Source organism: Sminthopsis crassicaudata, chromosome 5 (assembly GCF_048593235.1).
Source record: "Sminthopsis crassicaudata isolate SCR6 chromosome 5, ASM4859323v1, whole genome shotgun sequence".
NCBI lineage: Eukaryota > Metazoa > Chordata > Mammalia > Dasyuromorphia > Dasyuridae > Sminthopsis > Sminthopsis crassicaudata.
In genome coordinates this window covers 141,217,993-141,241,907 of record NC_133621.1, presented here as the reverse complement: position 1 = coordinate 141,241,907, position 23,915 = coordinate 141,217,993, and the positions used below count along the sequence as shown (strand labels likewise).

At 35.3% G+C, this 23,915-nt stretch overlaps 1 protein-coding gene across 3 annotated transcripts in view; it reads right to left on the bottom strand.

Annotated features, from left to right (window-relative positions):
• SLC26A3 (solute carrier family 26 member 3) overlaps positions 1-17,860 on the bottom strand; it is a 76,950-nt gene extending 59,090 nt beyond the window's left edge. The window contains exon 1 of one of the 3 annotated variants that reach the window (XM_074268341.1): positions 17,785-17,860. The gene's annotated coding sequence lies outside the window, so the exon portion shown is untranslated. Of the gene's footprint in view, positions 1-1,668; positions 1,808-13,489; positions 13,603-17,784 lie in introns of those variants that run through there. The other 2 variants (XM_074268340.1, XM_074268338.1) reach the window with 2 other exon arrangements.
• Between the last annotated feature and the right edge of the window lie 6,055 nt (positions 17,861-23,915).

Here is a 23,915-nt window from a genome sequence, read left to right as displayed (position 1 = left end):
AAATACTGACTTCCATTTAACACTGAACAGATTATTCTTTGTTCTCCTTTCAGAAAGTTAATTTCTTTATGATCATATCATAAAATCATTTCCATAGAGTCGCCTTTATAGAAGATTTTTCTGAGGCAAAGAAAACAGTCATTTGAGAGTGTATGTCTCCAAGGGAAAACTACAATGGAAATTCAAGTACAGTGAAATAAAATCTGACTGGAGGATAAAATTAGTGGGAGTAATCCTAAACTCAGAAATATCTCACTTTCTCCAATAAGCAATCTCCTTTTCTCTCTGTTCTGAACTGGACTACTTGCCAAGGCAGATTTAAATTCAAAAACTCCTGATAATAAGAAACTTTGAAAAGTTATATGGTAGATTATTTGTGAACAACCATCCCAATGTGCCTGTGCAGAAAACTCCATTATTTCCCAGAATTTTGAGTAAGCAATATATTTTACCTCTCTGGTTTATAAAATGCATTAGTTACTTTGGTTTAGGGTAGCTAAGTGGTGTAGTGGATCAAGGACCTGGTCTGGAGTCAAGGAGACCCATCTTCCTGAGTTTTAATCTAGCCTCTCCTGGAAAAATCACTAAATCTTGTTTGCTACAGTTTCCTCAGCTATGAAATGAACTGAAATGGGGTCACAAAGAAATGACATGACTGAAAGGGCTGAACAATAGCAAAAGCTTGGTTTGATGTTACTTGACTTTATGTCTGAATCCACATATATTTCCCCAGGTTTCTCTGTGGAAGTGGGAGAATTGGAATACTCTGCTCCTCATTGACACTTCTAGGTTCTCTTCCTACCTTCATCACTCAGTAACCTCCCCTCCTTTGAAGTTAATGTTCATTTTTATCAATCAAAATCCTAGTAACTGCTGTTTACAGATCTTTAAGGCACTCTCCCCTCTTTCACAAGTTATGTACATGGTTCACAATTCAGTTCTATGTTGTCCTCTTCTCTTAATCCCTACCTTCCTCCTCCCTCTATCATATTGCTAATTGTACTCGGCTAAGCAAAAATCATGCAACTATTCTGGTTGGGTCCACAACAAATTTATATTACACAATCATGATTGGGTCTTCATTGCTGTTAGACAACCCTACCATATCTGCCTTATAAACTCACTATCGTACTTTCCATAATACTCTTTTAAATCTTTTCATCCCCCCTTCAAACCTCCCATGGCTCTTCTTTCCTTTAGCCTCTCAGCTGAGATCCTTGCCTCTTTTTTTAACCGAAAAAACTGAAGCCATTCAATATCAGTTTCCTCTTCTCACCTCTTTTTTACTTCATATCATTTATATTTCTTCTGTCATTATCTCCTCCTCCACCCTTGTCTCATAAGTTGTTTTTACTCCTTACCAAAGCTGATCCCTCTACTTGCTCAAACAATCCCATTCCTTTCCATCTCCTCCAACAAATTGTCCTTTTTATCATTCCACTCTATCATTTATATTCAATCTCTCCCTGTCTATTGGCTTACCTCTTCTGTCTACAAACATTTCCATTTATAAAAATAAATTTTAATTTTCCATTTGATTCTAGAGGTTAGAGAATTAGTAGTAATAGGTTTAAGTTGCAAAGATTCAGATCGTTGGTCCACATATGAAAAAAGTTTTTGCCAGTTCCTAGAATGAGTTGCCTTGGGAGAGATAAAAGTTCCTTTTACCTGTAATTTTTTGAAGGAGTGTCGAATGATCCCTTGGTTGCAGATGCTGTTGAAGGGCTTCTCTGTTAGGTATAGGCTGGCTTCTGTGACCTCTTCCAACAAATTTATTCTGTGATCTTGAAACTAGTCCTTTCCCATGACAGAATTTCTAGTTTGTTTGGTTAAAATGTCCAATGCCTATTTATAACTTACCTACTAGGTGACAAGCACAGTGCTAAGCACTGGGTATACAACAAAGTCCCTGACCTCAAGGAGTTCACATTACTCCCATTCTTTAAGTCATTTCTCTAATATTATTCCCTGTGGTTCTCAAAATATTCTCCCCGCGAATGGTTGGGTAAATTATGGTATATGAAGGTTATGGAATATTATTGCTCTGTAAGAAATGACCAGCAGGAGGAATACAGAGAGGCTTGGAGAGACTTACATCAACTGATGCTGAGTGAAATGAGCAGAACCCGAAGATCACTGTACACTTCAACAACAATACTGTATGAGGATGTATTCTGATGGAAGTGGAAATCTTCAACATAAAGAAGAGCCAACTCACTTCCAGTTGATCAATGATGGACAGAGGTAGCTACACCCAGAGAAGAAACACTGGGAAGTGAATGTAAATTGGTAGCACTAATATCTGTCTGCCCAGGTTACATGTACCTTCGGAATCCAATGCTTATTGTGCAACAAGAAAATGGTATTTACACACATGTATTGTATCTAGGTTATATTGTAACACATGTAAAATGTATGGGATTGCCTGATGTCATCGGGGGGAGGGAGTAAAGGGAGGGGGGGATAATTTGGAAAAATGAATACAAGGGATAATATTATAAAAAATATATAATAAAAATATTCTCCCCACTTTCCATTACAACTTTTAAAAAAGACTTTTTTGAATTGCCTTGATATGTATATTTGTTACAAGGATTTTGTTTTTCTTCATGTGGGGTAGGAAATAGAAAGGAAAAATATATTTTGGTTATTGATAAAAACAAAATAAAATTTGAAACAAGTCAAATCCCCGTTTTTAAATTCCCCCTTGTCTCCTTATTCTTTTATCCCTTTAACAAGCCTGGAGGCATAAAAAGCACGATGCCCTTCCTTAGTACATCATATTTCTTAACATTGTCTTATATTTTGGATTCTTCAAATTTGTCCAAAAGTTAAAATTCAACTAACTAATCTGTGTATCTTGAGGTCCCTTTGGAGCCAATATAAAATAATCTCCTTTATGAAAGAATATCAGTTCAGGGCTATAGTATATGCTTGATACCACATCTAGGAGAAAAGTGAAATGTGATAAGAGATTTGTAGAATTTTAGATCTGGAAGGCATTTTTGAGATCAACAAATCCTATTCTCTCATTTTATAGATAGGACTATCACGTACCTGCCCATTCTTTCTCTGTATATGTAACACGCCTTACGTAACACTTCCTAGAAAAGCATATTAGTACAACATAGAACTAGAAAAAAAAATCACCCCACATTTTAAGGGCTAAACACATCATTCCTTGATTAATTAATTAATTGTTCTGCATTCAAGATTAAACTCAGTTTAATGAACACCCTGTGAACTTATTACTCTATGACTTACTAAGCCTTTCTTTCATTGATGTTTTGTTTTCTATCAGTTATCAGTTGTTGGGTTTTTTTTTTTTTTTTTTTTTTTTTTTGTCTTTGAGTCAGATTTTTCAGGGCCACCTTTATCAAGGAAGGTATTTCATTTGTTTTTGCTTAACTTGTTGAAAACTTGGATTGTACAATATTTTCCAACAAAACCCTATGCCATAACCTTTGACACTAATTTTACTTGTTAGTTTGAATGACACTGCAGATTTCACTTGTAGTCATTCAACTAAATCTAACTAAGAAACAATTCACACTATTATGATTTATGTTGGGAGTGAGGAGGAATTATTCTTTATGTACTACAGAAGGGTAGAGTATTCTGGTAGATTTTTAGTAGACTATTCAGAGAATTCTATATAGTTTATTTAATTAACTACAGGGCTTCAAATCTACTCTAAAATAACTGATAAGACTATTCTTTCAGCTTTTTAATCCCTCATTCAAAATATTCTCTTGCGTATCCAACAAATCTTAGAAACAGACAGAATTAATAACAACCTTATCTAGCTGCTTCATTGTAGCCTGAAAATTTACCATTGGAACTTTATTTTTTATGGTTTTCAAAAATACAAATTCTCCCATTTACACCTTTTGAATGAACTTCCTTTTTTCATATAGGTCTTTGGTATATTTATAAAATTCTGCAATTTAAATGTTTTGATAAGTTGTGAGGGTGATCACTCTGGTGTCTAGGGAAAGAAGGTCTGTCACTGGAGAGAAAAAAGCCAACATACTAATGTGAAGAAATACTAAAGACAGCGCTTTTCTGCTCCACAGGTTACCTAAAAACCTTAGGGAAAAAATTGACAAAATTCTGAAGGAATTATAGAAACAACATGCTCCAGGAGGAAATTCTAGAACACAAGTACCTGTCTATGTAAGGAAGGGCTTGAGGATGTCCCCTAGAAAATGTTCTAGGTTATCAACATCATTATTGACTTTGACCACCTTATGGTCTTTTTAAAGGCATCAACATATTAGTTGATGAAGCTATAGAAAGGAAAAGGTCATAGAGTACTAGATTTCTCAATCAGACAAGGTTTTGCATTCATACTCAGACCCTGACCTATCCCATTATTTACATATTCTTTACTGGTCTGTGGTTCTGTATATTTACAAGAGACAGAACAGAAATGAGTAGGGTTAAACAGGAAGAAGAGAGCAGATTTGATTATTTAAAGGAAAGTGCTAATCTTCTTTAAGGACTCATAAATTTCTCAGAAACAAAGATTGTTGTTGTTAATACCAATGCCTTACAGAAATTGTTATGTGGTTACAGAGGGACGGAACACATCAGTGTCCAAAGATTAGAAAATAACAATTTTCATCTGCATCCAGATTCTATTGAAATTCTCTGGAATTATCTTGCATTGCTGCATTGCTGTGGACAGCTAAGTCTTATCAGAACTGATCATGGCATAATGTTGCTTTTACTATGTACCATGTTCTCCTGTTCTGCTTATTTCATTCAGCATCAGTTCATATAAGTCTTTCCAAGTTTTTCTGAACTTCATCTGATCATAACTTCTTATAGAACAATAGTATTCTATTACATTCATACATCACAATTTGCTCAGTCATTTCCCAGTTAATAGAAATTCCCTCAATTTCCAATCCTTGCCACCACAAAGAAAACCTCTACATTTTGTACATATGGGTCCTTTCCCATTTTTAATGATTTCTTTAGCAAAAACTATCATTAGGGAAATGTGTAATTGAAAAAACAGGAATATAGTGGATGGTGGTAGCCCCCATGATGTCAGGAGAAAGAGAGGAGAACCACCAGGATATAAGCATTCCTCAACTCTGACTCTCCTACCTCTAGAATGAAGTTATGGGAATTCATGGAGAAGTTGCAAAGGATGGGCAGGCATAGATAGGTATAAGCTGCTTTGTTATATTGATGAGGTCACACACATAGTTACTGTATTATTTTTGCTTCTTGATAATTGTTAATACAAATTCATCAAAAACTGAAAGTTATGGCTCTTGCTCTACATAATTTTTGGCATCTCAACTATAAATATAATACTCTAGTATAAAAATTCACTTGTTTTCAGTCTAGAGAGAATATAATGACCCCTAAATTCCTCTTAGTTTCCTTCTCTTCCTTTTGAGTGTTTATTTTAGATAAAAAGTTCTGAATTTAGTTTTAATAGAATCAAGCTCCCAATTAAGAAAAATTCCTATTGTCAAAGTAGAAATTGGACTATTTAACTTATTTTCTTATTTCTTCTTATTATTTTTAAAATTTTTGTTAAAGCTTTTTATTTATAAAACATATGCATGGGTAATTTTTCAGCACTGACCCTTGCAAAACTTTCTGTTCCAAAGTTTTTCCTCCTTCCCACTACCCTCTCTCCTAGATAGCAGGTAATCTAATATATGTTAAATATGTTAAAATATATTTAACTTACTTTTGATTAATATATGCCTCTCAACTGCCCTCAATGTGATTAAGGCAAAATTTAGTTTACTAGAACCATTTGTGTAATGAGCCAGCAGACTTTGTTATAGTGCCTGAGAAAAGACAGTTATTTGGAGGGAAAGTTGTGGAAGGAACTGATCTTTTCTTGGGACTTTCCTCAACTTAGATCCTCCTTTCAGCAATTTCTAAAGAGCCAAAAATGTTGTAAATATTTCCCTTTTCTTCAACAGCTCAATTTTCCTTTTGGTTATATGCCTTATTTGTACTTAATTCTGTCTGATCCAATATTTTAAAAAATATTTCTACCAAATTAAAGGACCAGATCCTTGACTTACTTGAACCATGTGTAAAATCTGTCACTTATTATTATTTTTGCTGAGCCAGTTAGGGTTAAGTGATTTGCCCAGGGTCACCAAGCAAAGAAGTTTTAAGTGTCTGAGATCAGATTTGAACTTAGGTCCTACTCACTTCAGGTCTAGTGCTCTATCTGCTGCGCCACCTAGCTGCCCCTCTGTCACTAATTATTACAAAAAGCAGGTAGGGATATGCGGTTAATGAAGGAATTAGATGATCAAATTATTGGGATTTCTTATAAGTTGGAAGACTATTTGCCCAAGTCCCTTTCCTTTGGTTTCTGTAAAGCCCAGGGATCTAGTCTAGGTGTCTATCTTTACTTCTTTATTAAATCATTATGTATCATCAGCTTTTAAGTACTGGATCATGCAATTTCTTTCTGATTATCTCATATGCCAAGATCCTTAGCTTTTAATATTTTTCTATTTAACCTCCCACCTGGGTCCAAATGACAGGGGCTATGAGCTAGATTGAAATAAACATCTTTTATCGTTCTAAAGGCCCGATTTATCACTCTTTGTAAAATTATAAATAAGGAGTCTCCCAGGAAAAAGAGGTGTAATAAAGATATTCTTTACATGTAGGCATTAAGTTGAGATGACTTTCCTTGGCATCAGGTATTTAAATAGTCACCTAATTGGGTCCAAATTTCACCCAATGAGTTAGTGTTTATTGAATGCCCTTTATTCAAGGACCTGTGGAGAGGAATTGTAAACTACTGTAGCCTAGGTCCTCTGGGCCTTGGGGAAGTTGGGAAGGGTATATTTGAATATCTCAAGTGTCTACCTCAAAGTTAGGAAGGAATGTGCAATCTATGAATCAGCACAGTTAAGTCCTGCTATCAGCAAAAAAATGTGGAGGTAGAGTTTTATAGTAATAAATTCTTAATTTTCTTTTTTTCTTGAATTATCATTTTGACTTTAGTTTTTTTTAATATCAAAACAATTTTTGAAAACTAGGGTGAATAACATGACTTTCTCCCTCCTCCATTCTTTAGTCTCTGCCCTCAAGATGTTCATAGCCTAGTAGGCAAACACACAGAAAACCATAATATAAATAAGAATGTGATATATGGGGGCAGCTAGGTGGCGCAGTGGATAGAGCACCAGCCCTGAAGTCAGGAGGAGCCGAGTTCAAATGTGATCTCAGACACTTAACATTTCCTAGCTGTGTGACCTTGGGAAAGTCACTTAACCCTAATTGTCTCAGGGAAAAAAAAAAGTGATATATGCATAGCAGAGTGTGGAAAGATCAAAGAGGAGAGGGAACAAGGACTTTATAGTTCCTTGGTGCTCAGCAAAATGTTCTGTACATAGGAAATGCTGAACATTTATTGAATTGATTTATGTTTCTCTTCAATGAAATTTTACTATCATCCACCCCAATCACTTAGAGTTCTCTATAACAATGGTGGTAATCAGTTATTAATCAGATATCATTTATGGGAACTCACAAATTTATATCATACTTTAAAGCTTGCAAAATGTCAAATTTGATTTGACAAAGCAGTCAATTTGATTCTTACAGTTGTTCCATGAGATAGTTACTACAGGTATTATGATTCTCATTTTGCAAACAGGGAAACTGAAGCTCAGAGATAAGAATTGGCATACCATAATATCTACAGCTAGTAAGAGTCTGCATCCTCCTGCCTTTGTCCTCTACCTACCCTCTGAAAGCCCTAAAGCACTCTTACTCTCTCCTCTGCAATTTAAAATCCCTGGCCTTCTTTAGCTTTTAGCTCAAGCACCAATTTTTGCAATGAGAATTATTTCCTAATTCTTCCAGCTGTAAGGCCTTACAGTGCAAATGATCTTGTGTCTATTTTTTAATATGTCTTTATGTACATGCAGTCTCCTCTGACAGACTGTTAACTCCTTTAGGAGAAAGACTTAGTTTTTCTTTAGAAAGCCATATCTGGCATTTAGTAGATACTTGATAAATGTTTTTTGATTGATTGGTTCCTGCTAATCTGTTAGTTGCTTGTAAATTATTTACCCTTCCTAGGTCCTTGAGGTCAAGTATCAAGTATTTATCTTTAAGTTTCCCCATACACCAAGTATGACATATTAAGATATATAGTAGCTTAGTAATATTGTTGAATGAAAAAATGAATGATAACTCATTCAGTTAAAACATACATTATAGTAATTTCATTCATTCGGCAAACAGTTGTTTTGATCTACTATATTATACCACATAAGTATTTTTATTCCCTGAGACAAGTGAATAGAAAATGTTTAGGTTTTCTTTCTCTCCAATTGTCCAGTTACTAGTCAGACTGGCTCTTTTGTTATGGCATCATAGACTGAGAACTAAAAAGAATTTCAGAGGACATTGAATCCAATCTCATTTTGTAGTTGAAGAAACTGAAATCTAGAGAAATGAAATAACTTCTTTAGTCCACAGGATGAATATTGTGGAGTGGGATTAGAATCTAAGTATTCCTGATTCTGAGTCTAGCATATTATTCAATATACTGGTCCTAAGCATATTTGTACTCTTGACTCAAATTACATGAAGTCAAAGTGTGGATTCTAGGATTTTTGCCGTTCTGTATTGGTTGACTGACCTAGAGTAAGGAGGAAGGGAGGGAAAGACTAGAGAATATTGGTCTGCATTGTAGTCATTCCTTATCATAAGCCCATGAATCATTCTTTGATTTCAGATTTTGATCCAATCCCAGTGAAAAGTTTGGATAATATTTTGATGTATTTGTGATCTCATCATTATGTGTGTTTTCTTCATGAGTACAGATCACTAGTCATCCATGTCTTATTATCCTCTATGATTTTTGTTTGAGTTCTGCAGTAAATAAAAGGGATCACAGTTCTATAATTAGAAGGGCTCCCATAAGTCATTGAGTCTAAACCCTTTATTTTACAGATTAGAAAACTGAGGTCTAGTGATATTAAGTGACTTGACCAAGTTCATATATATCAAGAATATATCTGAGAAAGGATTTAAACATAGGTGTGATTGATTTCAGATTCAATACTTAGTTACACCATGATCTGGGTTTTTAGAAAGGATTTACCCAGAGAGCTGGAGGGGGACTTCTAGGTCTGTTTTTAAAGAATATCTTGTAAATGTCATGGGGATATTTGAGGCATTTTCTCTTGCTCTTGCTATATGAATGATCCACTTTTTCTGATCATACATTTCCTTCATTACACATTTCATGTCTAGATTATCTTAGTCATATGTTCCAGCTAAATTACTCCTATCAGATAGATATCCATTGGTCTTTAGATTATTTTAAAATTTAATTTTTTGGAGTTCATGGTTTTCTATGATTCATATTATTTTGAGAATCCTGGTATTATAAATTATATGCTTGTCTGAGAAGCTTGAAAGTCATTGAAAGTGCTGAAGAATTCAATTTAGCCAGTTAGTCAACATTTATTAAGCACCTATTAGGTGCCAGGCACTGTTCTAAATACTGGGATTATTAAGAAAGACAAAAACCCCAAAACAATAGATAACCAGTCCCTGCTCTCAAATAGCTCATGGTCTAATGGGGAGGCAACATACAAACAATTATGTAGAAACAAGATTTTTACAGGATAGATTGAATAATCAACACAGGGAAGGCTATTGTAAAGGTGAAATCTGGTAAAGTTTTTCATAGACAATGGGATTTGAAGTGGGATTTGAAGGAGCTAGGGAGATAGCAGGGACATAATGGAGAGAGAATTTCAGAATGGTGGAAGGGCAATGAATTAAGAGAGACAGAATTTTGTGCAAGAAACATCAAAGAAACTAGTTTTCACTATATTACAGAATATATAGGAGAAGGGAGAAAAAATTTATATTTTCTTCTAGAGTTGATAGGAAGCCATTAGAATTTATTGTTTGGGGTGAGAGGGAAAGGTAATATGATTAGATTTGGACTTTAAAAAGACCAATTTGACACCTTTGTGAAAGATGGGACTGGAGTGGGCAAAGACCTAAGATGAGGAAAACCAGAAGGTTTTTCAATAGTCTAGAAGTGAAGTGATGAGAGCCTTCCTTCTTAGCAGTTTCAGTGATAGGAAAGAGAAGTGCAGCATATGTGAGAGGTGTCACAAAGGTAGAAAGAATCACAGGACTTGGCAACAGATTGGGGGATAGGAGGTAAGAGATAATGAGGGATTGAGGATGATCCTCTAAATTGAAAGCTTGCATGACTAGGAGGATGGCCCTCAACAGAATGAGAAAAATTTGGAAGAGGAGAGGCTTAGAGATTCAACTTAATAAACATTTATTATTTTTTAAAGAATAAGTAATAAAAAGTGAATATTGCAAAAGTATAAAGAGTAAATATGAACCCAAAGAAGAGATATAAGAAGATACTTTCCTAGAGTCCTTTATAGAGGAGGCAGATCTACAGGTATGTAACATTGCTTATGTTTTTAGATTTTAAAAAATATATCAATCAATTTTGTTCATTCTTTTTCCTCTCTTTTTTCTATTAAAATTATTTGTCAAATAAGATGGCTCATATAACAAATTAAAAATATTTTTACAGTTGTCTTTTGCTCTTATATCACAGTTATTTCTGGATATATCTCCCACTTTCTTCTCCTTCCCCTCCCCCACCATTGAATTGTCGCTAGAACCAAAGAAAAATAGTTAAGCAAAAACAAATGATACAGTGTCTTTGTTATGCAATAACATGTATGAAAATATAATAATACTGTTTTGGTAGCATTCAGCTTCTCTGCTGAGAGCAGGGAAAACAATCTTCTATCATCTATTCACTGGGATCATCTTATTGTTATCCGAATTCTTTCTGGTGATTTTTTAAAAACAACTCATAACGCATTGCTATGGTCATTATAGATATATAGATGACTCAATAGATATAGCAGTGGCTCTGGAGTCAGGAAGATCTGAGTTCAAATTCAGCCTCAGATGCTTATCAGTAGTGTGAGCTGCTCAAGTCATTTAATTTGTTTGCCTTAATCCACTGGGGAAGGAAATAGCAAACTAGTCCGGTATTTTTGTCAAGAAAATCCCATTGACAATATGGCCCACAGGGTCATGAAGAGTTGGATCAAACTGAATGACTAGACTTGCTCTACTCATTTACTCTGTATCATCTTATATTACACAGATTTTCCATTACTTTCTTTTGCCACTTTTTAAACAGTTATTTCCCAGTTGAAGAGTACCCACTTTGTTTCTTATTCTTTGCTGCCATAAAAAAGTATTACTATGAATATTTTCATATAGTTTGTAATTTTGTTTCTGTCTTTGACATTTCACACGATGGCCTTTTCAAGCATTCCGTTCCCTTTCCCTTCATATATCCAATCACTTTCCTCTTTTACTTAGCAAAAAAACCTAGTTTTTTCCATAGAATTTTTTTACTTCCTCCTCTGCAACAAATTTCGTGCTTTATCTCCTATTATTTTTATGGTTCAAACTCATTGTGAGGTGTTCATCAAGATGTATGAACAAGTGTTTCACAAAATTGTTTGGTTAAATGATGAAATGAACTTTTCAATTGTTTTAATTATCTCTCCAATGAAAGCTGTCCAACCATTTAAATGCAAATTCTTTATGATTGCTTGTTTAATTTATAGTAATAATATATTGAAGTGGCTTGTTCCTCTTATGTATCAACTCAGGGGTTGGACAAAGATCTCACTGATTTAGCAGACCAAATTCATGTTTATGGGTGGTCAAAAAGTTATGTGACTCTTAGCAGCTTCTGCTCTTTTTCTGCCATTTCAACTGCAAAAGCAAAAGACCGAGGGCCATTTAGAATCTGTCTTTTTTTCCTGGGTTGTTCAAAAAATTCAACAACTAGTGGTCAATTGGCTGATGGGTCCTTGTTATTGAACTAATCTGATCTTCAGATAGGAGACATACTTCTGTGGCTGGGACCATATTTGAAGCTTTTTCTAGCATGATAGAAGCTGAGGGAGTTTATGTTCCACTTACATGGTCTTCAAAGACCTAAGGATATATACACACTACAATGAAATATCTAATGGGATATTTTTGGAACGAGTATGAGACTGATTTCATTAATATGAAGAAAGTACATTTAACCAGACTGCTCCTTGTCTTTTCCTATTTTAATCTTTATGAAATAGCTTGGCTGTGAAGGTTTTTGTGCTATCAGAAGACTATCATCTTTGAATGAGAATGGCACAGTATATGGCACTCATGAATGAATTCTAGGCATCATGTATCAGGGCACTGTCTGGCTAAATGGTAACTTTTTTTTTTTCTTGAGAGACTCATGTTAACTTCGGAGTAGGGAGAAATAATACTGTTTTGATGGCAGGGATATATGCAAGAATGGGCATATGGGATTGTCCCAAGGATTGTGCAATAGAGATTCCCTGGGAATTTTGGGATTCATGGATCATGATTGGCTCCCATAAACTTATTCCAACCTCAGTTACAATAAGAAAAACATCAACAACTTATTAAAGAATTGACTACGTAAAGATTTGATAGGGACTTTAGCTTTTCAGTTAAATAAAACATTTCTAGCTTGTAGTTGACTTGAGGATAATTTCTTGAACTGTTTCTTTCCTGGAAATCACTTGAGATAATAAATAAACTAACCAATTTGTGCAGCAGATTATTTTATATATTTCCAATTATTTAACTACTGAAATTCCATAAAGCCACTACAGATGTTAGAGTGATTTGTGTATATCTCCTACTGGAAAACAAGATTCAAGATTTAGTAACTTGAAAACAAACAAGCAAATAAACTTCTGGGAAAAGTACATTTAGAGACTTTCCCGGAATTATTAATCTGACATTTGTGTCCCTGCTATTTAAAATTTATCTTCTAGTCAAATGTATATGTTAACAGTAGTATCTGGAATCATTGACTTTAAAGGTTAATAATCCTCTTAAAAACATTCTTTTTGACTCTTTTATCTCATTCTTACAATATCTATTCTAAACCTTGTCATCTTCCCTCTTCAGTTCCACAGCCTACAGACCTTATTTTTACAACATACCACATCATTTTCTATTTCACTGAGAAACCTGACACCATAAAAGAGCAGTGCATTCAACTCTGTTCTTTAAAACTTCTAAGCATCTTCATTCATTCTCTCCTTTTCACCTGTCTCAAAGAGGCAAAACCCTTTACTAGAGCCTTTGTCCCTTGCCTTTCCTTCTCCTCTAGGATTTACAACAATCATTCCCTCTGTCTCATAAATCTTCAGTATCTTTCCCATTTACCTACAAATGTGAGTAGGTCTTCCCAGTTCTTAAAAAGGAAAAAAAAACCCTTTTTTGGACTCATCTACCTCATCCAGCTACCATCCTGTTTCTTTTTATTCCTTATAGATTATAAATGTAGAGCTAGAAGGCATCTGAGAGGCCATCTAGGCTAACTTTTTATTTAAAAATGAGGAAACTGAGGTCCAAGGTGGGTTAAAAGACTTACCCAAAGTTACAGTCAGTAGGCATCAGAGGCAGAATGTGTACCCAGGTTCTCTGCTTCCAGAACTAATGGGATAATTTCTCCTTTCCTTCTGACACAGCATACTATTTTAGTTCTCCCTTTACCTCTTTGTTAATTCCTTTAAATTTTTTCTTTACTAGCTACTCCTCTTCTTTCTAATACCTTAAATTTATTATCCTTCAAGGTTCTGAATTTGACTTTATTCTTTCTCTTCTCTTACTTTTGTAAATCTCACTTCCTTTCTTGGCCCCAGTGATCATTTTATAGACATTTGACCTGTTAGAGCTGAACCTTAAATATCAACCACCTCATTTTACAGGCAAAGTAATTGAGGTTTAGAGAAGGTAAATAGCTTGTTCAGTCATGCAGCTTGTGGTAGAGCTGAGACGTGAGCTCAGGTCTATAGACTCCAGATGCAGCCCAGACTTTCTCCATTTTTCTATAAATTTCCAGAAACACATCACCAACTGCATTTAGTGAGCATCTCTCTTTTACAAGTACCTCAAACTCAACACTCTCCCCCACTGAGCTTATAGTTTATTCTCTTTCCCTCAAACTCTGCTCTTCCTTCTATTTCTATTTCTTTTAGTTAAGCCTTTCTTTACACAGTCTCCTAAGTTTGAAATCTTAGTGTTTTCCTTGAACATTCCTTCTCCTAACTTCTTATATCCACTTACCAACTTCTGTCAATTCGACTTCTTCATATCCCTTGCCATTATTTGAGAACAGGTACAGATCCTCATTATCACCTGCCTGGACTTTTATTATAGCTTCCTAATAGTTCTTCCCCCTTCTACTCTACCTCCAATCCATCTTTAAAATCATTGTCTCAAATTTTTCTTCCTTATGCACACGTCTGGCCATTTCTTTCCTCTGCTCACAAAATTTTGGTGACTCTGATTTTCCACAGAGTAAAGTTCAAACTTCATATGCGCACTCCTCCCAGTACACACACAAACACAAACATACACACAGTCTGTCACCATTCTACCTTTCAATCTTTTATCACCACTCTAAGAATTAAAGAGTTCTCAAGGAGAAACCTCAGACTTCAGTTTCATAGGATCACAAAATTGTGAATTTAGAGCTGGAAGAGATCTCTAAGGCCATCAAGTTCAATCACTTTATTTTATAGAGAGGGAAACTGAAAATCATAAAGATTAAATGTCCAGGGTCACCCAGCTAGAAACTAAGGCAGAATTTGAATCTAATTCTTCCCAACTCCAAGTTCAATTTTTTGTCTAATTTGGGACACTGTTCTGTTGAGTGGAAAGCAAAGACCTTTAAGGTAACAATAAAGAGCCCAGGTTCACACTAGATCAATAGTAGTAAGGAACAGGCAGGGAAGAGCTCATGTGAAAGAGTTCTCTACATTTGGAGTATGGAAAAGAAAAAAAAACCTAATAGATAACTTCCTATTTTTAAAAATTATATTTGATAGCCAGGTGCTATACTCACTTGTGCCTCATACAAAAGAGTATATATCCTAATAGGTCCCTTTAAGTTTTCTTACCTTAATTACACCTTTGCAAGATCTCCATAATTTCTCAAATTATTTTTTTCCTGGACATTACAATTTGTGCAACAGATTATTTCATATATTTCCATTTATTTAGCTACTGAAACTCCATAGAACATCTGTAGATATTAGAGAGATTTGTGTACGTATCCTATTAGATTACAAGCTTCATGAAAGTAGAGATTCTTTCTTGCATAAACTTAATATCTCTCTTGGTGCCCAACATAATGCTTAGTAATGATGATACCTTGTAGTTGTTTAGTGCTTTAAGCAATTCTGAAATATAATTTATCTTCACCCCAGTCTTGGAATTTAGGTTTAATTATTCCCATTTTATGATAAGAAAAACGAGGCAGTTAGAGTTTAGGTGACTTGCTCAGTCATGCAGATAATCAATGTCCAAAACTGCATTCGAACTCAGATCCATTATTTGAGTCATTCTTCACCTAACTGCCTGACTGTATACTAAATTGAATACAGCAGTTCTGTTTTCTAACTCTATAACATTTCACTTCCAATCTACTCTTGGATTATGTATATACATATATATATATATATATATATACACATATATATATGTATATTCTTATTCTGGCATACAATATCATACTAATATTCTAATTAGTCTTAATTAGAGCCTTGGGAACCCTTCTTTCCCCTGAAACTCAGATAATTCTTTCTTACCTTGCTAATCTCTATCCAGCGCTGTCTCTCCAATCATTCTAGAAATTGGAGTTCTCTACTCTTCACTCTTTCGCCTTCTCTTTGTACAAATTCAACCATTTGCCAAATCTTGTTATTCCTACAACCACAATGTATCTAGTCTCCATCTCTTTTATTCACTTAAAAACCCACAATCCTAGTTAGTATGTTAGCATTTCTCACCTGAACTATGGCAATAGTTGACTAATTAGTGTCCCTACTGCCTATCTCGCCTCATTCTAATCCATATAGATGCCAATTTGATATTCTAGAAATACAAGTCTAATCATATCATAATCTAATCCCCAGCTCAAGAAGCTTCAGTGATTTCCCATTGTTCCTAGAATAAGATTAAACATCTTTGTCATTTAAAGTTCTTCACAATCTTCAACCTTTCTGATTATTCTCATTCACTATAAATTCGGATCAAACTAGATCACTTGTTTTCTAGACATTGCATTCTATATCTTACTTCTAATTTACCTTTTTATAAAATATATTATATATACTATAAATATAAATTTATATTTATATATCAAAATATAAAATAAGTAAATATATATTATATATGTATATAATATGTTTATTATATGTATATTATGCCTAATGCTACAATGCTCTCCCTTACTCATGACACTTAGATTCTCTAGTTCTATTTAAGACTCAGCTCAAGCATCATCTCCTTCTATCTCCTTCTTATGTTTCTTGTTGGTAGAATTTTTTACCTTCCCCTCTCCCAATTGCTTTGTATGTGACATCCTTTCCTGATAGCTCAGGTAAATTGGGACACTTTTTCCAATGAAAGGACCCTTAGTCTGTGCCCACACATTGGGTTTAGTTCTAGGAAGAGTCTAGAGTCTAGATCCTAAAGAAAAGGGTCATATTCTTTTAAAAAATATCATCTATGGATTTTTTTAATGTTCATAATCCAGAATCCCAAGGAAAGTCACTTAAAGCTTAGATTGGCTGATGTTTAGGATCTTCCCAAAAAGAAGTTGAAATGTGCTGTGTGTGCAATGTATATTAGGTATGAGAAAGAGCTATTTATACACACACACACACACACACACACACACACATATACACATACACATATATATTATATTCCACAAAAGAAATGCTTAAAATATAAATCATTCATAACATTAAAAACACAAAACAATAACTGATAATTCCTATTTTGCTTTCCCAAGAAGTTACTATTTCAAATATTAACTCATGAGATATTTTGTGGGTCTGCGAATAGCCACTTCATTCATTGCTAACTGGATTCTATATTTTTTTTTTATCAATTTTCTCAAGGACAAGGTCTTAGTAGTGATAATCACATCAGTGAAACATTGTAGTATCTGCAGGGAGACTCTCTTAGGATACAACCTACAGTGACAGAACGATCCAGGAGTCTGTCATCTCTCAAACTCACAAGATTATCTCCAAGGTTGGAAGTATCCTCCTCAGGTTGCTCCTATTGGGTCACCTATAGCTGTTGGGGCACTCCCTTCTCTCACAGAAAGTTCAAGGGAGAATTGTCAAGGAGTCCCTCCAAATTTAGTAGAGAGAGAGGAAGAGCTCGCTGGTAGGGCCAATCTTTCAAAGTCTATTGAGTAGGCTGCTTGCTCCTGGCTCAGTGGTTGATTCTCTTTGATACAGCATCTTCCCTTGGACCCCAGCTATTGACATAAGGATTAAGGGCTTGCTGAATCATCCCAGTTGCCTTCGGTGCTGAACATATGAACCTGGAAGTGGTCCAGAGGATTCAGCTTAGCTCCACATATGTTCCAAGGGTTGTCTTGTAGCCAAAATGCTTTTTTTTTTTTTTTTTTTTTTGAGAGGGATGGGAACATGACATTTTATTTTATATATCCTTATATGCACACATTTTACTTCTCCCAATAGAATGTAAGTTTCTTGAGATCAGGGCTGGTTATATTTTTCATCTTTGTAACCCCAGCACCTAGCACTACACCAGACTTTAAAAAAATTCTTTGGTTGGGACGTGTGATTTCCCTGATGTAGAAATTCCTTCTACCAAAACATATACACAACAGTTACATACCTTGTAGTCTCAGAAGGTTGCCTGGGGCACTGGAGAGCTAAATAATTTGCCTTGGAACACAGAATACGCTGTAGGGGAATTGAATCCAGGTCTTCTTGATTCTGTTGGTTGACTCACTATTCACTATGTCTTGGAGTCTCTCACATAGCCATAACGTGTGTGTGTGTCTCATCATCCCCCAACCATTCTCACTGTCCATGTATTCCAAGGCTCTGTCCTAGACTTTCTTTTTTTCTCCATCCAGGCTCTTTCTCTTGGTGATCTCACTGTTAGCATAGCTTAAATTATAAACCTCTGGGCTGAAGCCTCCTAACTTTTTTCATCCAGTTTTTATCTTTCTTTTGACTTCTGGTCCCTATGCCTATGAGTTATTTGCATCTAATATCAATTGATACGACATACGTAGAATGTCCATGACTGAATTCCATATCTTTCTATCTCCCAACCCATCTTTCTTCTAAACTCATATACTACAGTTTTCCAGTCACCCAGGCTTAAAATTTAGAACTGTATCTGACTTTCCAGACTCACTTAATGTTCAATCATTCATATCCTGTCCTTTTTATTCTATGTTTATTGAATATAGGCCTTCCTTCCACTCAATCCACCATTACTCTAGTTCAAATACTTATTACTTTTGCCTTACTAGTATAGACTTTGAGCCAAAATAATGTATAAGGCAGTCCCCCTACAGAGAAACAAGGCACAAATACTTTAGTTTGCCATTTAAAGTCCTCCAAAATCTAGTTTAAATCTAACTTTCCAGATTTATTTTGTTGAAATTTGCATACTTCCCTTTATGTATAGAGCAAACTGAACTGATTTTTCCTTATTTTTTCCCCTTCATTGTTGTATTTCTACACTCAGTTTGTCCCCTTTATATGGAATACATATATCAACACCTGCTGAAATTGTTCTTTTTCTTCAAAATCCAGCTCAGTACTTCAGTCTCCATGAATCAGTCCTTCCTTAGTCCCCCAGTTCAGTTAGTGAACAGGCATATATTAAGCACTTACTATGTGCCAGGTACAATGCCGAATGCTGGGCATAAAGAAAGGAAAAAAATCGTTCCCTGGCCTCAAGAAATATACATTCTAATAGGAGAGATATGATGAGAATAATCTTTAATTTTTTTTTCTGGAGCACTTTGTTTAAATTTCTCTTTTGTCTTTTGGGAATACATGTCTTAGCTTTCCTAATAGATTGTCAACTGCTCAAGGGTAAAGGGTTGTGTCATTTTTCTGCCTTATCTCCCCAGGGTCTAGAAGGGTGCATTACTCCTGTGACAAATGGTAAATAAATGTTTATTGAATTGAATTGAATTCTCCATGAGCAATTTAGTCCTGGTTTGAGATATCTGTGTACAATTTCTTCCAAGTAGGAAGACTGTTAAAATGTACATTTAATAATTTCTTATTCTTATAGTTCAGCATCTTGGACGCTAAAGCAAATCTTTTGGAAGTTTCCCATTATCCTTTGTGAATAGCAAATATATATATATATATATATATATATATATATATATATATATATATATATATATATGTATATATATTTTCAACTGAAAAGCAATGATTTACTTGCCTGAAGTTTCTTTTAGGGAAAAAAAATGAGGTATCTGGGAGAGACTATAGTCTTTAATATGACTTTATCTTGTTCTTCAAGTGCTTTGACACTTTCTCCATGCAGACCCCAACCATATGAGTCAACGACCTTCAAAATGCTGATCCTTTGACCTTTAATCATTGGGTAACTTCCATACATTTAGAAGGTTTAACTGAAATGAGTATTTTATGTAAACCCAGTGTATTATGAAGCTTTAGGCATCACTGATAACATTCTGTTCATTTTGTTTGTTGAAGAGGCTCCAGATAACTGAACCTGTCTCTTGGAGTGTCCTTCAGTCTCTGGGCTTCCATACCAAATACAGGTTGCTTAGAGCTATGGTTACACCTCTGTTGCTTTGTTGTTGTTGGTCAGGCCTGAAACCCCATTTAGGATTTTCCTGGTCAAGGTACTGAAGTGCTTTGCTATTTCCTTCTCCAGATCATTTTGCAGATGAGGAAAATGAGGAATTTAAGTGATTTGCCCAGGATCCCACAGCTGATAAGTAACAGAGGCAAGATTTAAAATCAAGGTCTTCCTGACTCTGAGTTTAGTGCACTGTGCTACCTAGCCGACCACCCTTTTTGCTACCTGCTTACTATTTAGGGTATTAACTGAAGACAGAGCCAAGGGGGAGAAAAGTTTGGTTAGCTGTGTCAGATGTCAAATTATTAGATCTAATCTGAGAAAAATAAAAATTCTATAACATCTCATTCATCATTCAGCCTGATTAATAGTTTATTCATATTGTTGTGCACTCAAGAAAACTATAGTATAGCAACTGAGAATAAAAATGAGAATAGTAATAACTAATACATCTATAACACTTTAAGGTTTGTGAGGCACTTTACATGTTTTTCTCATTTAATCCTCACAACAGCCCTGGGAGATAAAGGTTTTATAGATGAGGAAACTAGTGGATAATAAGAGACTTGTCCAGGGTCACACAGAAGTAGGTGAGGTATCTAAGGTAGGATTTGAAAGCAGGTCCTTCCAACTCTAATTCCAACACCTAGAAATAGAAAAGACTTATTTTGTCGCAGACAACTAGGAGGTCTGTGGAGGGTCTGGAGTCAAATTTGCTCCCAAACTCTTTCTAGCAGTCACTTAAATTCTTTTTGTCTTAATTCCCTGGAGAAAGAAATGATAAATCACTCTATATCCTTGCCAAGATAACTCCATGGATGGTATTAGAATGCTTTTTTTAAATTATAGCTTTTTATATACAAGATAGATACACAGGTAATTTTTCAGCATTGACGATTGCAAAACTTTTTGTTCCAACTTTTCCCCTCCTTCCCCCCACTCCCTCCCCCAGATGGCAGGTTGACCAATACATGTTAAATATGTTTAAGCATAAGTTAAATACAATATATACATACATGTCCAAACAGTTGTTTTACTGTACAAAAAGAATCGGACTTTGAAATAATGTACAATTAGCCTGTGAAGGAAATCAAAAATGCAGGTGGACAAAAATAGAGGGATTGGAATTCTATGTAGTGGTTCACACTCTTTTCCCAGAGTTCTTTCGCTGGGTGTAGCTGGTTCAGTTCATTACTGCTCTATTGGAACTGATTTGGTCCAATCATTTTTGCAATCATTTCTGTCTTGTCCAAAAACCCTGAGAGTCTTCCCTTGCCAGATTTAGTTATTGACTCATTTAAATCTTTTTTTTTTTTTTTTTTTTTTTTTTTGCATTATATGAAAGAGGAAATTCCTTGTCTCAATTGCTACATCTTAATTGCTGAATGGATGTTGCCTCAGTCAAACTGTAATCATCCTGATCTATATCTGGCCACTGGACCCAGATTGCTCTGGAGGGGAAAGTGAGGCTGGTAACTTTACACACACACAACCCTCACTTAAATCCCTTTTACTTCCATGTCATGACATCCCCTCCCCTATGTCATGGTCCTCTTCAAGAACATAGGACAAACAACAAGCTATGGTGCATGAGATGATGAAGTGTTGAAGTGTAATGACAGCCTCATTATAACTGTGTTTGCACTGGTTTGCTGCACAGCTGCTGCCTGAAATTGGCCATTGCCTTCTTTGTAGCTCCTAAAAGGCTTTTGGTCAGATTTCCTACCTGAGATCAGAACCATAATTAGAAATCCTGATACTTGGGGCCATTTTTGTTCAGAGAACAGAGGAATCCAAAATCTCGGAAAAACTTGTTGGGAAGGATGGCAAGAGAAAAAGAAAGGGAATCCATGACATATGGACCCAAGGACATGTCTCCCCATGTTGGAACCCAGGTCATATTTAAACCTAATATGCCTCCAGTATCAGCACAATGGCTCCTTCATCCCTTAGTACCAGGGGCAGCTAGGAAGGGCAGTGAATAAAGGGCCAGGCTTGGAGTCAGGAAAATCTGAGTTCATATCCTACCTTAGATATTTATTGGATGCGTGACCTTAGTCACTTAACCCTGTTTTCTTCAGTATTTTTTTTAATCTATAAAATGACCTGGAGAAGGAAATGGTAAACCATTCCATTATCTTTACCAAGAAAACCTAAATGGGATCATGAAGAGACTGATGTGACTGAAATGACTGAAGAAAAGAAACCAAAGCTGTGTGCCTGGTCATTCCCTGAGGGCCTAAGGACACAGAAAAAGGAGAGGAAAAAGGAGAACAGGAGGCAAATTAAAAGAAAAGAGGGAAAGACAGAGGAAGGAAGAAAAAAAAAATAAAGGGAGAAAAGAAATCTTCATTAAACTACTTGAAGGTAGGGATTGTTTTATTTTGTCTCTGTAATCTTCTTGCCAAGCACAGTGCCTGGCACCTAATAGGTGCTTAATAAATGCTTGTGGTTAATGAATTTATATTATCTTTAACTGGCAGGATTAGAACCCTGCATAAGACGGGGTGCATTGAGCAGATGATACCATCAATATCATTTAGATCCCCTGGTTACTCTGCCTAAATAAAATCATCTTATCAACCCTGAGGCCTCAGATATAGAGAACCATTTTGAAAGAAGATTGTGTGCATGTAGCTACTTTTCTCCAAAACAATCCTAGGAGTGGCTCTGAATGGCTTAATGATTTAATGGTTAACTTTGAAACAGCTTCAAAAGATAAGTGCCTTTTGGCACTTAGATTGGGACTCTGAGTAGCTGTCTTGATTAAAACAATATCCCAGGAGACATCCAGGAGAGGTCAGAAGTTTAATTTAATACATGCAAAGTCTTTTGACTTTGATATGTCACACTGGACCTCGGGAAAGCTTTGTACCAACCAAGGAGGTTTCTTTTTATGCTGTGATTGTAGGGAAGCAAAATAATTAGTTTCTGGAATGGACAGGCAAAAACTATGTCAATCACGTCTTTTCTCAGCCTGGAACATAGTAGGCACTTCTAAGGACTTTTTTGACTGACTTATTGATATGAATTTATAAGATTCCTTCCTGCTAGATAAATATTATTTTTAAAAAATCACTATTGTTCTTCATAACTTTATGGGAGGCAGTGAGGATGCAATACATAGACATCTGGTCTCAGAACGGGAAAACCTGGGTTCAAGTGTGGCCTTAGACACATATTGGCTTGTGTTACTCTGGCCAAGTCACTTTACTTTCAGTACACTAGGACCAGAGTGTCAATCAATGAGGCTCTGTGTTCCTCAAACCAGACTAAAATGTAATTAGGAGATATTTAACAAAATACAATAAAACATAGCTAACATATTTTAAAATTAAGCCTCCACAAGGTCTGCAGGACCCTTACATACAGATTGGTGACTCTGTTTCTATTGGACTTTGATACACTGTTCTAGTTAACCCTCTATAACTATAAGTTTCCAAGATGATGCTAACCTGCATTGACAGAAAGAGTTCCCGCACCTGGTAGTTCTTTTTTTTTATTTTATTTAGAATTTTTTTTCCACAGTATATATGCATGAGTAATTTTTAAAAATAATATTATCCTTTGTATTCATTTTTCCAAATTATCCCCCCCTCCCTGTATTCCCTCCCCTAGATGACAGGCAATCCCATACATTTTACATGTGTTACAATATAACCCAGATACAATATATGTGTGTAAATCCCATTTTCTTGTTGCACATTAAGTATTGGATTCCAAAGATGTAAGTAACCTGGGTAGATAGACAGTAGTGCTGACAATTTACATTCACTTCCCAGTGTTCCTTCTCTGGGTGTAGTTGTTTCTGTCCATCATTGATCAACTGGAAGTGAGTTGGATCTTCTTTATGTTGAAGATTTCCACTTCCATCAGAATACATCCTCATACAGTATTGTTGTTGAAGTGTACAGTGATCTTCTGGTTCTGCTCATTTCACTTAGCATCAGTTGATGTAAGTCTCTCCAGGCCTCTCTGTATTCCTCCTGCTGGTCATTTCTTACAGAGCAATAATATTCCATAACTTTCATATACCATAATTTACTGAATCATTCTCCAATTGATGGACATCCATTCATCTTCCAGTTTCTAGCTCTGGTAGTTCTTTATATCAATGAAATCACATGTTCAATCCCTATCCTCTAAGTAGTTATATTCAA